Source organism: Narcine bancroftii, chromosome 1 (assembly GCF_036971445.1).
Source record: "Narcine bancroftii isolate sNarBan1 chromosome 1, sNarBan1.hap1, whole genome shotgun sequence".
NCBI classification, from domain to species: Eukaryota; Metazoa; Chordata; class Chondrichthyes; order Torpediniformes; family Narcinidae; genus Narcine; species Narcine bancroftii.
The window spans coordinates 93,758,015-93,773,035 of record NC_091469.1 but is presented as its reverse complement, the minus strand read 5'-3'; the positions used below and the strand labels follow the sequence as shown (position 1 = coordinate 93,773,035).

The window sequence follows — 15,021 nt, the reverse complement described above, 5'->3', positions numbered from 1 at the left end:
TCTTTTGTTGGTCTGGATTCTTCTCCCATTTGTTTGAATTCTCAGACATTCTTCCTTTTTTGATTTTCCTCGAAGGACTCAGGCCCAAAACGTCGGCAATATATGTTTGTCTCCCATAGATGCTGAATAGACCAGCTGAGTCCCTCTGCAATTTGGTGTTTTTACTACATTCACAACATCTGCAGCCTATCATGTTTCTCTCAGATCAGAAACACTGCTTAGGAGGCAGGTGTGGGCATGTCAAAGACTTATTTCTGTAGAAAACTTTATGAACTGAAATATAGAGGCTACACCACAAGATACAAACCATTAGTTAGCCACAGAAAGGATGACCAGATTTCATTTTGTCAAGTATTTAAAAGGGCCTGCAGAATTCTGGAAAATTCTTGTGTACAGATGAGATCAAGATTAGCCTGTATTCGAGTGATGGCAAGAGCAAAATGTGGAGGCATAAAGGAACTGCACAAGATCCAAAGCATATCTTTGCCATAGTTTTCATCTTGCAGTGTAGCCTCTGTATTTCTGTTTAAAAAATTCTCTGCGGACAGTGGTCATTGGCACATCTATAACTGACTCCTGAAGTTTGTTTCTGATCACTCAGACAGGTGTTTGGGGATTTCAGGATCAGGAAGGCCTCAGTGGTGGCATATATAAGGAATAGTTGGCATCTCACAACCTGGTGTTATGCCTTAATACTGTAATTCTCTCCCTGTTTAATATTAATTTTTGAAAGTCACTGTTGAATACATTCACACCTCTTTGGAAAATTAAGTCCAAATCATGATGTATTTGTCTTTTGATCCCAACATCAGTGTCTCCAAAAAGCCTGATAATCATTTATGGAGAGACCTTGTCAGAAACCTGCTGTAGGAGCGTACTCTTGGATGAAGATCCTTCAGTGGTGATGGCAAGTAATGGGTTAAGCCTGTGCATCAAAGAATGATTGCAACAGAATTGATGTGCATTTATTCCAGGTGGAAATAATTTCACTGTCCATTGATGGTAATAATTTGCTGCAGCAAGTGTTGTACCATTGTAATGCGCAAATTACAAAAATAAAATCATTTAGAAGACCGAATTTCAAATTGATCACTGCTGTTTCAACATTTTTTTTTGGATGACTTAGTTGGGTATCACTTCTCACTTGGATGTGAAGGGCATAAATGAGGTTGGATGCACAGAAGTTGAAATAGCATTGCTCCAGTAACGACCTGCAGGAAACTGAAGGCATCCTTTCTCCCATTAACTTCCAGAATTGCATGACAACAGCCATTCAGAAAGGTTGCGAAATGGAGTCAAATGAAACAATGGCACTGATAATGACAATTATTGATAAATTATCAAGAATAAATGGTGCAGCCTTGCATCAGATGCAAGGATCGACAACGAGATAGACAACAGACTCGCCAAGGCAAATAGCGCCTTTGGAAGACTACACAAAAGAGTCTGGAAAAACAACCAACTGAAAAACCTCACAAAGATAAGCATATACAGAGCCGTTGTCATACCCACACTCCTGTTCGGCTCCGAATCATGGGTCCTTTACCGGCATCACCTACGGCTCCTAGAACGCTTCCACCAGCGTTGTCTCCGCTCCATCCTCAACATTCATTGGAGCGCTTTCATCCCTAACGTCGAAGTACTCGAGATGGCAGAGGTCGACAGCATCGAGTCCACACTGCTGAAGATCCAGCTGCGCTAGGTGGGTCACGTCTCCAGAATGGAGGACCATCGCCTTCCCAAGATCGTGTTATATGGCGAGCTCTCCACTGGCCACCGTGACAGAGGTGCACCAAAGAAAAGGTACAAGGACTGCCTAAAGAAATCTCTTGGTGCCTGCCACATTGACCACCGCCAGTGGGCTGATATCGCCTCAAACCGTGCATCTTGGCGCCTCACAGTTTGGCGGGCAGCAACCTCCTTTGAAGAAGACCGCAGAGCCCACCTCACTGACAAAAGGCAAAGGAGGAAAAACCCAACACCCAACCCCAACCCACCAATTTTCCCCTGCAACCGCTGCAACCTTGTCTGCCTGTCCCGCATTGGACTTGTCAGCCACAAATGAGCCTGCAGCCGACGTGGACATTTACCCCCTCCATAAATCTTTGTCCGCGAAGCCAAGCCAAAGAAGAAGAAGAGAAGATCAAGAATAAATATCACTATAACTTTTTTGTTAAAATGTGGTCATCTTATTTAGAATATATGTGTTTGGAAATATCTTAAAATATTGTATATATTTTATGTTTTCTTTTTTGGCTCCCCTTGAGGGGGCTGGCTGAGTGGGGGGGGGAGGGACAGGGGTTTACTATATTGTAAAGAAACCATTTTTTGTTGTTGTTGCTGTTGATATTCTGTTGTTTTTAAAAGTTTTAAATAAAGTTTTATAGAAAGAATAAATATCACACTGTCGGTTCAAACAAATAGAGTTGTGCAAGGATCTCTTGCTTTACTAAGAAGGATTTCAGCCTGATTGTTTTGTTTGCATCTGAAGTGTCAACAGATATTTTTCATTGTTTATTAAATTACCATTCTGTTAATTTATTGTAAGCAATTGAGTGTCAGTGTGAATGTAAATATCCTTCTTCAAGCACAAACTGTCAGAAGATGGGCATTAGCGGATGATAAAAATATCCTGAACACATTTTCAAGAAATATATTACAGAATAATGATGTAGAAGGCTTTGGCAGCTAGAGAATGTGGCAATGGAAGAAGCGACAGAGGAAGAGAAACAGACATTTTCTTTCAGTAAGAATGTGCTTTATATATGATTTTTTTCTTACGGATTCCATTGGCCATCAGTTATGGAACAATGCAGAAAAGTTTTAAGAGCTTTTCTTTCTAATTTAAACTTCAGCCACATTAATTATGTGAAGTGAAGTGCATTATCAACTGTAACACTTTAAATTACTTTGTAATTGCCTATCTTAGCTTGGACTCCCATTGACTTCAACCCAAAAATGCCATTTCTTTTGAGTAGTTACTTGCAATTAGTCATTAACATATCAATTAAGTCTCAATTATGTTAAATTATTAAAGATCAATTTGGCCCAAGATAAGAGGATGCTTTACCAACGACCTTGTTATAAATAAATCTGGGCACTGAAATAACCCTTTCCCTATCTTTAGTATAAATCATTGTTATGAAGCACTAATTTTGCTTTTCTTTGTGTTGAAGGCGTGGTGATGTCCAAAGTCTGGGTTTTGTGAGTCTATCTAGCTTTTGTACTTACCCTTGGTACGCCTGTACCCATCTTAGTTTCAGCATTCCTCCTTAGGACCCCTGACTCCCCGTAAAATTCTCCAGTTACCATTGGCCTGGAATTAATTTATAATCAGCTGTGCAGATATCCTGACCAGGAATTTTACTAAAGAATCACCAGAAAAAAACTAGACTTCCTTATTTTGTAGTGAAACACCTTTGCTTGAGGTTGCAATATTACAATGTGACATCTGTGCCAAGGATATCCTTCCCTATCTCTCTGACTCATGTGCTCTGAGTTCAACCCTGTTTATTCCGGACCATCCTGAGGTCAAACCAATGAGATACAACTGGTGACTGACAGACCTATCTCCCAACTGCGGGATCTTTATGGATAAAATTTCTTTTGCGTTAAACCATCACCACACACCCCCTTTCTCCTGCCCCCAAAAATGTCATGAACAGGTGCTTTTTCACTATATAACATTCCTTCACATTTCTCCTCTCAGTTCCTGGTTTGGTTACTGGGCTTTTGCCTCATAGATGAGTCAGCTCTTTGTTAGCATGTAACAATTTTTAGTTTTGTTCCAGGCAGTCAAACACAATTTAATTAGTTACAGTTGGTTAGATCATGTGCTCAACTGAAGCATGGAGTGGGTAGAGAGAGAGAGAGAGAGAGAGAGAGAGAGAATGCTTTCCAACTCTCTTTACAAACCAATGTAATTACCATGAATAAGAAGAAATGTCCTTCAACACACTTCCAACACTCTTCACATTTTTAGCAGTTCTTGGAAAGAAATCTAGATGCTGAGATTTTATATAATGACAACATTGTGAATATTTTTGTCCACAGAAAATCAAGTTGAAAGGTCCAAACTATGTCTCTCTTGCACTCTTGTCACTCCATCCACATCATTGGTTCATATTCCAGTACAGCAGCTCTTCATTTAACATTCTTGAAAAGTGCTACTTCAAATGAAGTGACATTAAACAAAACCAGTTTTACCATGGGCTCAATGATCAAGAGTTAAGTTCCTATGGTTTATCTCTGGTCACATACACATCAAAAAAACTTCTATACAATGACCCAAAACACTTCTAATATTAAACATTGAATTAAATGTGTGGAATGCAGATATTTAAGAAAGATTCATAGAAATAAATAAAATAATTATTTCACCAGTTTTGGTGAATCAGTGAGTGGTGGTAATCATACTGGTAGTGGCTGGCATAGGGAGGGAGGTTACTGGGATCCTGCAGTGATTCATCACTGAAGGGCAAAGTAGTAGCTTGGTCGTCGTCATCACCTAAAGTGATGTTGCAAGAAATTACCGAGAGATCTGGTCTTGCCTCAGGTTGGGGTGGCATGATAGGTGGTGTTGTTGCTTGAGCTTTAGGTCTCCTTAAGCTCTACCACAAAGTAGGAGAGTCAAGCAATATTTTGCTGCCTTGAACCCTGGTTCAGTTTTCACTTTTATAGGAATGTATGTTCATTTTGGCATTAATTTCTTTTTTTTAAAAAAGGCCTGTTTCATCTACATTAAAAAAAAATAAATTCTGCCGTGTGTATCCCCCTTCATCAATAATTTTCTTCAGCAAAGCTGGGCAAGCAGCTTTGTCTTCTTTGTCAGCACTACCTGACTCACCTGTATGTTATGAAATTTTGAGTGATTCATAAAAGGCTCAAACCATCCGCAACTCCACTTGCCACAAAGAATTCACTTTCTGCACTGGAAACCTGTCGCTTTTTTTTAGTTCTTCAAATAAACTTGAAGCTTTCATTTGTATGGCCATAAGCGAATATGGAGAATTACACTGATTCATGTCTTCAATCCAAATATTCAAAAGTCTTTTCATATTTTCCATTATGCTGCTTCTATGAGTTAATTTTGTAGCAGATAAAGGCATTACATTATGAGCACTAGCTTTAATCTTTTAGGCATAACTGCAAATTGTTGGTTGCAGACCAAGAGCTCTTTCAATATCCACAGCTCGCTGTCCATTGTCAAATCTCCTTAACACTTCTAATTTTGTTTCTAATGTAATACTTTTTAAACTGGTTTTTGTGGCCAAGGTCATCAGTGCACGGTGCATATTTTGCACTCATTGCAACAGGGATAAATCAAAGAATAAATGTTTGAAAACCAAAAAATTGGAAGAGGCCGCAACTAACAGCATTCAGTTCAAACCCAAACAATAATCGTGGTATTTCATTTTCAATTGTATGGTTTTTTTTCCACATCAAAGTAATAACGAAATGGCGTTGAATGAGATGATATTATTCAAGGACTTGGTGTACTTGATTCTCCCACTGCTTACTCAGATCCTGAATTACAAGTGTTTTCCTTCTTTATTCCCATTAATGTTGACAGTTAAACCTTTATAAATTTAAAGTTTATTGTTATCATACGAGTTGTAAAGTACAACTGGACAAAAACCATTCATCGGTCCTCGGTATAAAAACATTCAAATACATATAAAGGCAGAGCAGACATATTTGCAACCAGTTTACCTATCTCGACTGCACCATTTCATCAGATGCAAGGATCGACAACGAGATAGACAACAGACTCGCCAAGGCAAATAGCGCCTTTGGAAGACTACACAAAAGAGTCTGGAAAAACAACCAACTGAAAAACCTCACAAAGATAAGCCTATACAGAGCCGTTGTCATAACCACGCTCCTGTTCGGCTCCGAACCATGGGTCCTCTACCGGCATCACCTACGGCTCCTAGAACGCTTCCACCAGCGTTGTCTCCGCTCCATCCTCAACATTCATTGGAGCGCCTTCATCCCTAATGTCGAAGTACTCGAGATGGCAGAGGCCGACAGCATCGAGTCCACGCTGCTGAAGATCCAGCTGCGCTGGGTGGGTCACGTCTCCAGAATGGAGGACCATCGCCTTCCCAAGATCGTGTTATATGGCGAGCTCTCCACTGGCCACCGTGACAGAGGTGCACCAAAGAAGAGGTACAAGGACTGCCTAAAGAAATCTCTTGGTGCCTGCCACATTGACCACCGCCAGTGGGCTGACATCACCTCAAACCGTGCATCTTGGTGCCTCACAGTTCAGCAGGCAGCAACCTCCTTTGAAGAAGACCGCAGAGCCCACCTCACTGACAAAAGACAAAGGAGGAAAAACCCAACACCCAACCCCAACCAAGCAATTTTCCCCTGCAACCGTTGCAACCGTGTCTGCCTATCCCGCATCGGACTTGTCAGCCACAAACGAGCCTGCAGCTGACGTGGACATTTTACCCCCTCCATAAATCTTCATCCGCGAAGCCAAGCCAAAGAAAGATATATAAAAATAAATAAATATTTTTAAATAATAGCAGATTCTCAGAGGGACTGTAGGAGCAACTTGTCAGTCATTCAGCAGTCTCACTGCCTGTTGTTTCTGACGCTGATGCTACTGTACCCCCTTCCTGATGGGAGTAGCTGGAAGATGTCATGTGTGGGGTGGAAGGAGTACTTAAAGGATTTTGTGAGCCCTCTTCACACAATGATCCTGGCTGATGGTGGGGAGGGAGACTTCAGTGATCCTCTTTGCTGCTCTTAGTGTTCTCTGGATTGTCCTCTGATCCATTGCTCTACGGCAACAGAACCACATAATGATGCAGCCAGCCAGGACGCTCACAATAGAGAGCTTCTGAAGAAAGTTGACAGGATGTTGGCCGACCACCTTGCCCATCTCCGTCTTCTCAAGAAGTGCCATCACTGTTGCAGCTTCCCGACAAGTGAGGAGATGTTGTGTGTCCCAAAGAGATCACTACTTAAGGAACTTGGTGCTCTCTACCCTTTCTGCTACAGAGTTATGAATGTGTAGTGGAGGGTGGTTGACCCTGGTCTGCCTAAAGTCCACAATCACCTCCTTTGTCTTGTCCACATTGAGACTAAGGTTGGTAGGTTTGCACCATAACATGAGATTTTCCACTTCATCATTGTGGCTGATAAGGCCCACAGTTGGAGCTGGACCTCGTGATGTAATTGTGGGCCAGTATTGTGAATAAGAGTGGGGCTGAGCACTCAGCCCTGAGGTGTGATGGTATTTTATGTTCTGCTGCTGACCTGGAGAGACTATGGTCTTTCCATTCGCAAGTCCAGAATCCAGTCACAGAGAGAGGTGTTGAGTCCTAATGAAGACGGCTTCACCACCAGCCTGTGGGAATGATCATATTAAACAATGAGCTGAAGTTGATGAACAGCAACACAATGGAGCAGCTAGTGGAGTTTCTGCTTTGCAGCTTCTGTGACCTGGGCTAGAACCTGACCTTTGATTCTGCATATATTGAGTTTACACATTCTCCTGTGACTGCTTAGACTTTATCTGGGTCTTCTGGTCTCCTTCTGCATCCTAAAGATAGTTAATAACCCACTGTAATTTTCTTCCCAGTCTGTAGGTAAGTGATAAAACTGTGGGGTATTGATGAAAATGTGAGGAGAATAAAATTTGATTAACGTAGGATTGGTATTCAAGATTCAATTACTGTATTTGACAGCATATATGATCCACGTGCATATAAGACACCATCCCCCCACCCCTCAATTTCAGCAGGAAATAGGAAGATTAAGTGAACTTATGGATAAGCATTTAAAACATGGACAAAATGCAACGAGGACACAGGAAAAATCTTTGTAATAATACTGTTGTAATTTACAGGAATCAAAAGCAGCTTAGCTATAGCAGGAAACATTTTATAAAAACAAACTGCCGCTGTCGTCCCTACGCTGGTCCTACTGGCCAGCTCTCTCCCGGTGGCCCGCTGTCGGTCCCCATGCTGGTCCCTCTGACCGCTCTCTCCAGGGTGAGAGTAGGGCAGTGGGACCAGTGTGGGGAATGACAGTCGGCAGCCTGCTGCCATCCTCCTAACTAATCCCACCACCCTGCTCCGCCCCCCACCAACAGCCTGCCACTAGGCCCCAACGATAGATGTCACTGATACTACTGTCACACAGTGACAAGGATCACTGTCAATGTTACGCACGATTATCAACCTGATTTCAACTTAGCATACAAGACCTGGGGGTTATTTTTGAGATTTTTGGGGGGAAAAATGTGGGTCTTGTATGTCATCAAATGTGTTACTTTCTCAATGTGTAATATTACTCAATATTTCTTTCAGTTCACAAAGATTTACTAACAGCAAAAATTCCCCAGTGCCCCTGACAGCCAGAGAAAGAGGAGCAAAAGTCTAACCTGGGTGTGTGTGCATGCACACGCTTTACAACCAGCACACAACGGAAATGAATGTGCGCACAAAAGGTAGTTAACTAAAATAAAAGCTTAACTAAATATGTTATTTTGTAGAATACAATCAAATTTGTAACATATTAAAACATGCCAATACAGTTTTATTAGCCACGAGAGATAGGCCTTACTGAAATGATCTTGAAACAATTTCAAGTTTACTGGTGCACAAGCATTTCAGTGCACACATACTTTTGTCACAGAAGAAAACAAAAGATGCACAACGTAAGATTTTTGCACACACTGACTACTAAAAATATTGCCCCTAGAGTCAATGAATGTCCATGGCTTTGCCTCCAGTGCTCCCACAGCCTCTATAGCCACACAGCCTTCAGTATAAACCATCAGCAATCTAAGCTCCAGATGCACACCTCTGACACAATCAGGAAGTCTCCAGCACCCATGATACCATCTTGGTTCTGATACCTGCTACTCCTTCAGCCAGTCTCCAGCTGCCTCCAGCCTGGTGCGAGTCTTTTGACAACAGTTGCCAGCAACCTGCAGCCAATGTAGGTTTCTCACCTTGAGTGGCCAACAACCCACCACTTGTGTGTAACTGGGTGCCTGATGATTAGAGGCTCTAATGGGCCTTTTTTTTTTGTGCTGTGACTCTGTGACTTTTCACTGCTACACTCCACAGCAGGCACCTAAGAAATGAAGAAAACTAAGATGTGTTTGATTTCGAGCACAAAGTGGAAGGCATCACCCTCACAGATGTGGTACCAGAACTGGTTACATAGTAGTGCAGTGGCTAGAGCCATTGTCTCAAGGTTCAAGAGACTGTTTTGATCCTGATCATTGGTGATCTCTGCGTGTGGACTCTGTAATTGCCAGGGTTTCTCTGTGTGCTCCACTTTCCTCCTGTGCACCAATGACACGTGGGTTAATTGGCTGCTGTATATTGCCCTTGAGTGTGTGGTAAGGGGCAGAATCTGGAGGGAGTTGATGAGGAGGTGGAGAAAATAAAATTGGATCAGTGACAATGGGTGGTTGATGGGGCTAAAGAGTGTTTATCCCTGCTGATCTCTCTAGGACACTAAATGAACAAAATGTCATTTGCTTTTGACAAGACACTAAATCTCATTTGTCCAAGCTCTTGGTATGTTGTACAGTTAACCGACTGGAAAATTAATTTTTATCTTCCCATTCCCTAGCTTTTGTAGTTAGACAACCACAAGAAGAGAGAGTTCATTTTATTTGATGGCCTGTAAATTCCTCTGTGCCTCCATAAACGTTTAACCAGATAGATGCTGTGCGCAAACACATGTAATAGGTGCACCGACAGCAATGTCTACTGCATCAGAGAGAGTGGAAGAAGGCTCACAATTATTACAAGGTTTGAAGGTGGGGTCAGATAGGCTAGAGTGGATGACAATGAATGTGTTCACTTGAGGAGAAGTTTAAAGCAGGCAGCACCTAGACTCCATTTGAAGGTTGAAACCTTGGTAGAATGAGTTTGGGAACTGTTGGAGGGTGGGTTAGCCTTTGAAAGGCATATGAAGAATGATTGATTCCGGGGGAGTGGGGGAAGGGGTGGTGTGAAGGATCATATCAGATAATGGGGCCAGAATGAGGGTAGAGAGAGTGGGTAAGGAGGCACAACTGACAAATGACATTCATGAAAGCCGACTTAGTTGTGAGATTTAGGCACTGAGCTCACAATGAAATGAGATGGGGCAATCCTCTGCACTCAAACTTCACTTCTCTTGCAACAGCCTGCATCTCAATGGTACTCTGCACATCCACAGGCCAACAATATAATCAGATATACATTGAGCATGTCTAAGCACATCTGCCTATGAGGATAGAGGACCTGCAAACAATGTTCAGTCACGTGGCAACCATGTAATAAGTGACCATTCACTTTTGCCAGTTAGACTTCTGATCAAACTCTCTTGTGTAACAGATTGAAATATTCCCTGCGGGCTCAAAGGGCAAAGGATCTTTATGGCTGGCTGGGAGAATGGATACCACACACATTGTAAGGTTGGGTTCATGGGAGGTAATCTGGGATATGAGAAGGCAGGGACGGGTGGGCGGAGCAGTGATCACAGAGGCAGTGAGGGATGGGAGAGGGGGTAGAGAGAAGGTGAGGAGACCAGAGGGAAAGAAGACTGGGGAGGGTTGAGGGTAGGAGATGGAGGCATTAAGAGGAAAGGAAAGGGTGAATGTAGGGTAAGCTGGAGAGAGTGAGAATGGGATAGGGAAGATAGGAGGGTGTTGCGAGGTGGGGTGAAAGATAAAATGTGATGGGGAGGAATTCTTAACAAGGTGGAGGAACAGAGGGACCTTTGGGGTACAAATCCATGCATCTCTCAAAGTTGCCACAAAGGTTGATAGTATGGTAAAGAAGGCCTATGGGATGTTGGCTTCAAAGGGGATTGAATTCAAGAGTCGAGAGATCATGTTGCAACTCCAAAAATCTCTGGTGAGACCACACTTAGAGTATTGTGTTCAGTTCTGGTTGCCTCATTATAGGAAGGATGTGGAAGCTATAGAAAAGGTGCAGAGGAGATTTACCAGGATGTTGCCTGTATTGGAAAATAAGTCTTTATGAGGCAAGCATAGCAGAGCTGGGACTTTTCTCTTTGAAGCGCAAAGGATGAGAAATGACTTATTAGAGGTCTACAAGATTCTGAGAGGCAATGATAAGTTGGACACCCAGCACCTTTTTCCCAGGGCAAGAATAGCAAACACCAGAGAACATTTCTGCAAAGTGAAGGGAGGGAAGTTTAGAGAAGACATTAAGGGTAATTTTTTACTAAGTTGTGCGTGTCTGGAATGCCTTGCCAGGATGGTGGTTAAAGCTGAAGCATTTGGGGAATTTAAGAGATATTTAGACAGGTACTTGGATGAAAGGAAAATAGACTTTAGTACATTTTTTTGGTAGGAATATGTAGGTTGGCACAACAATGAGATTTGAAGGGATTGTCCTGTGCTGCAATGTTCTATGTTCTATAGTACAATATAACAAAAATACGAGGGTAGTGTTTAAAGACAATGATAAACTTACTTGTATTTAACCTAGCCCAGGGTGCCTTGCAACCTAACACAATTTGTGATGGATGGTCACAGTGCAATTGCTAGGAATGGAGCAAAAATGTTTGCACCACATCTCAGCCAGATTTAATCCTCCTGATGTCTGACATTCTATTTCTCCATCCCACTCCTATATTGACCTATCAGTCTGTAGCTCCTGCCCTCTTGGAATGAGGCCCAATGCAAGTTTGAGAAATAACATCTCATCCTCCCATCTGTGTAAGTTGTGGCCTTCTAGGGTTGCTGGTGTTGTATTGTGACCACCTCTGTATCAACGTGCTTGGTCCAGGTCAGTTCATCAGAGAGATTTATTCCTGAGAACTTGAAACTAGCTAGACTTACTTCTTCAGCGAAATTAATGTGTGCAGGGATTTTCTGGTCAATGATTATTTACTTCATCTTATTGGCATTGAGAGAAAGATAGGTATAAGACATTGGAGCATAAAAAAGGCCATTCTGCCCATCAAATCTTCCCTGCCATTTAATCATGAATTGATCCAAATTCCCACTAAGCCCCACACCCTGGCTTTCTCCCCATAATCATTTCTGCCCTGGCATATCAATCTTTGCCTTAAATGCACCCAAAAACCTGGGCTCCACAACTGCCTGTGGCAACAAATTCCTCCTATTTACCTCCCTCTGGCTAAAGAAATCTCTCCGCATCTGCTTGAAGGAGACACCATTCAATCCTGAAGTTGTGCCCTTTTGTCCTAGACTCTCTCACCACAAGAAACAACCTATCTACCAAGCCAGCCATCTTTCAATCTCCTTCCTGTATTCTACTGGCCTACTACTGCTATCAGTGAATTTGAAGATGGAGTTGGAATGGTATTTAGCTTTGTTACTCAAAGCTTCTCTTGAGCTTGTAAGTCATTTTAAGTCCTTATACGTGATTAAACAAAGGGGGATCTTGCTCACTGGATTTAAGAGCATGGTTAATAAACTGTGAAACACAACATTTACAAGTAAATCTGTTAAGACTTGTCGAAAGTATTATGACTGTTGTGTGATATTTTCCTGCTATGGGGTAAATATTGCATTGGATTCAAGCCATGACCTGCTTCACTGAAGAAAATCTATGTTTGAATTGGACAAAAGATGCCATTATTTTGGGGTTGCTCAATTTCTGAAGTAGGCAAGAATTTAACTCTGGTCATTGTATCCCTGTGTTGTGCCCTTCTCTTTTCATTTTCTGTTCAGAAGCCTCTGTTCCTGCCCCACTGTTTCTACTGATGGATGTGAAACACAAAGGTTGGCAGATGCTGTGATTGTAGTAAAAACACACAGAAATACAGGAGGAACTCGGCCAATCTTGCAGTGTCCATGGGAGTTCAAATATATTACCGACATTTCAAGCCTGAGCCCTTCTTTCAAGTATAAGCAAAAAACATGAGGGCTTCAGAATAAAGACTGAGGACTGGCAGGGGGAGGAGCGAGACAAATAGCCAAAAGGTGTCACTGTAATTGGATATGACAAAAGGAAAGGTGAGAATTGATTGAGAGAGAGAGAGATGAGTGTGAAGCCAGGAAGGAGCTTTATGGTGCCTTCTGTGAAGCGCACACTTCCCACCCTGATGGTGCCATGATTGCTGTTGGCAACTTCCATCTTGCCAACCTGAAAATGATCTTACCACAGTTTCAACATCAAGTGAACTTCGCCACCAAAGGAAAGAACACCTTGGAATGGGTATACACCAGCATCCCTGGTGCATAAAAGGCTACACCTCGTACCCACTTACCCTCTTGGCACTCAGATCACATATCCGTCCTGCTAACCCAAGCATATAGACCGCTGGCAGACCAAACTAGTTTATTTTTCAGGGTGATTAGTACGTGGCTAGCGTGAGGTGGGGGTGCACAACAGGACTGCAGGACCACTTTGAGACAATGGACTAGAGCTATTTCAGGGAGGCTGCCATCTACCATGGTCATGTAAACATAGAGGAGCGCATGAGCTTGATGACTGGCTACATCAGCAAGTGCATTGAGGATGTCACCAGGATCAAATGCTTCACAACCAGGGCTAACCAGAAACCATGGCTGAATGCAAAGGTCCAGGTCTTTCCCCGAGCTCGTGATGCTTCCTTCAGGACAGGGTATAGGATGACACTAAGATCAGCCAGGGCTGAACTCTCTCATTCAATCACGAAGGCAAAGCCGGAGTATGCACAAAACATCCACAGACAGCTGTGTGACACCGGCCACACAAGGTGCATGTGGTAAGGGATCAACACCATAATGGATCACATGTTAACCTTGTGAATTAAGGTCAATTACACCTCCCTTCCAGACAGACTGAACATCTTCTATTCATGGTTTGATAAGAAAGTTCCACATCCACCTGATGGACTGTCCCCTGCATAACCATGGCTTGGGTAAGGAGAACCCTGTCCAAGGTGAACCCACACAAGGCCTTGTGACCAGAAAACATACAGTACGTGGATGGGTAGGGAAAGACTGCATGACCAGTTGACTGAGGTCTTCACGGACATCTTCAACACCTCACTGCAGCAGTCCATCGTTCACAGAAAAGTTCAAGACAGCCACCATTAACCAAGTACCCAAGAGGGCAACAATAACAGGCCTCAATGACTACCACCCAGTGGCACTGACCTCCACCATTATGAAATGCTACGAGTATCTGGTGATAGAATGCATCAAAGCAGACTTTCCAGACACACTGGACCCATTTCAATTCACCTGTAGAATCAACCATTCCACTGATGATGCCATAGCCTTGTTTCTTCACTCTGTCCTAGCCCACCTGGAGAATTATGTCTCATATGCCAGGCTGCTGTTCATTAAATTCAGTTCAATGTTTAATATGATCATTTCCCAGAGGCTGGTGGAGTTGTTGTCCTTGCTGGGACTCAGCATGCCTCTCTATAATTGAATGCTGGATTTCCTAATGGAAAGACCACAGTCAGACCAGGTCGATGGCAGATTGTCAAGCACCATCATGCTGAGGACTGGCACAGTTCAGGGCTGTGTTCTCAGCCCACTCTTCTTCATATTACCTACTCACAATAGCCAGTTCCAGCTCCATCAGTGTCATCAAGTTTGCTGGTGACTCGACAGTAGTTGACCTCATCAGCAACAATAATGAGTCACACAATAGATAAGAGGTAGAAAACCTCATGAAATAGTGTGAGTGTAACAACCTGAGTCTCAATGTGAACAAGATAAAGGAGATGATTGTGGATCGGGAATGTCAACTCTCCATGACACATCAACAACTCTGTAGTGGAGAGCACCAAGTTGCTTGGAATTCACTTAGCTAGTAACCAATCATGGACACCCAACATCTCCACTCTTGTCAGGAAAGCACAACAGTGAATGCAGTTCCTGAGAAGACTGAAATGGGCAAGGCGACCAGCCATCATTATGTCAACCTCCATAGGAGTTTGATCACGAGTGACCTGACTGATTGATGCAGAGAAATGGTTTGGAGGTCAATCAACAAGACCATAAGGGTGGATGAGAGGGTCATTGGGAGTCTCCCTCCTACCCATCGACATGATCTACTGGGA

At 42.8% G+C, this 15,021-nt stretch overlaps 1 protein-coding gene across 4 annotated transcripts in view; it reads left to right on the top strand.

Moving 5' to 3' along the window:
- Nucleotides 1-15,021, top strand: part of brinp1 (bone morphogenetic protein/retinoic acid inducible neural-specific 1) — a 578,248-nt gene that overhangs the window by 49,117 nt on the left and 514,110 nt on the right. For all 4 annotated transcript variants that reach the window (XR_011356129.1, XM_069932740.1, XM_069932734.1 and 1 more), the window contains 2 exons: nucleotides 8,328-8,467; nucleotides 12,206-12,356. The gene's annotated coding sequence lies outside the window, so the exon portion shown is untranslated. The remainder of the gene's footprint in view (nucleotides 1-8,327; nucleotides 8,468-12,205; nucleotides 12,357-15,021) is intronic.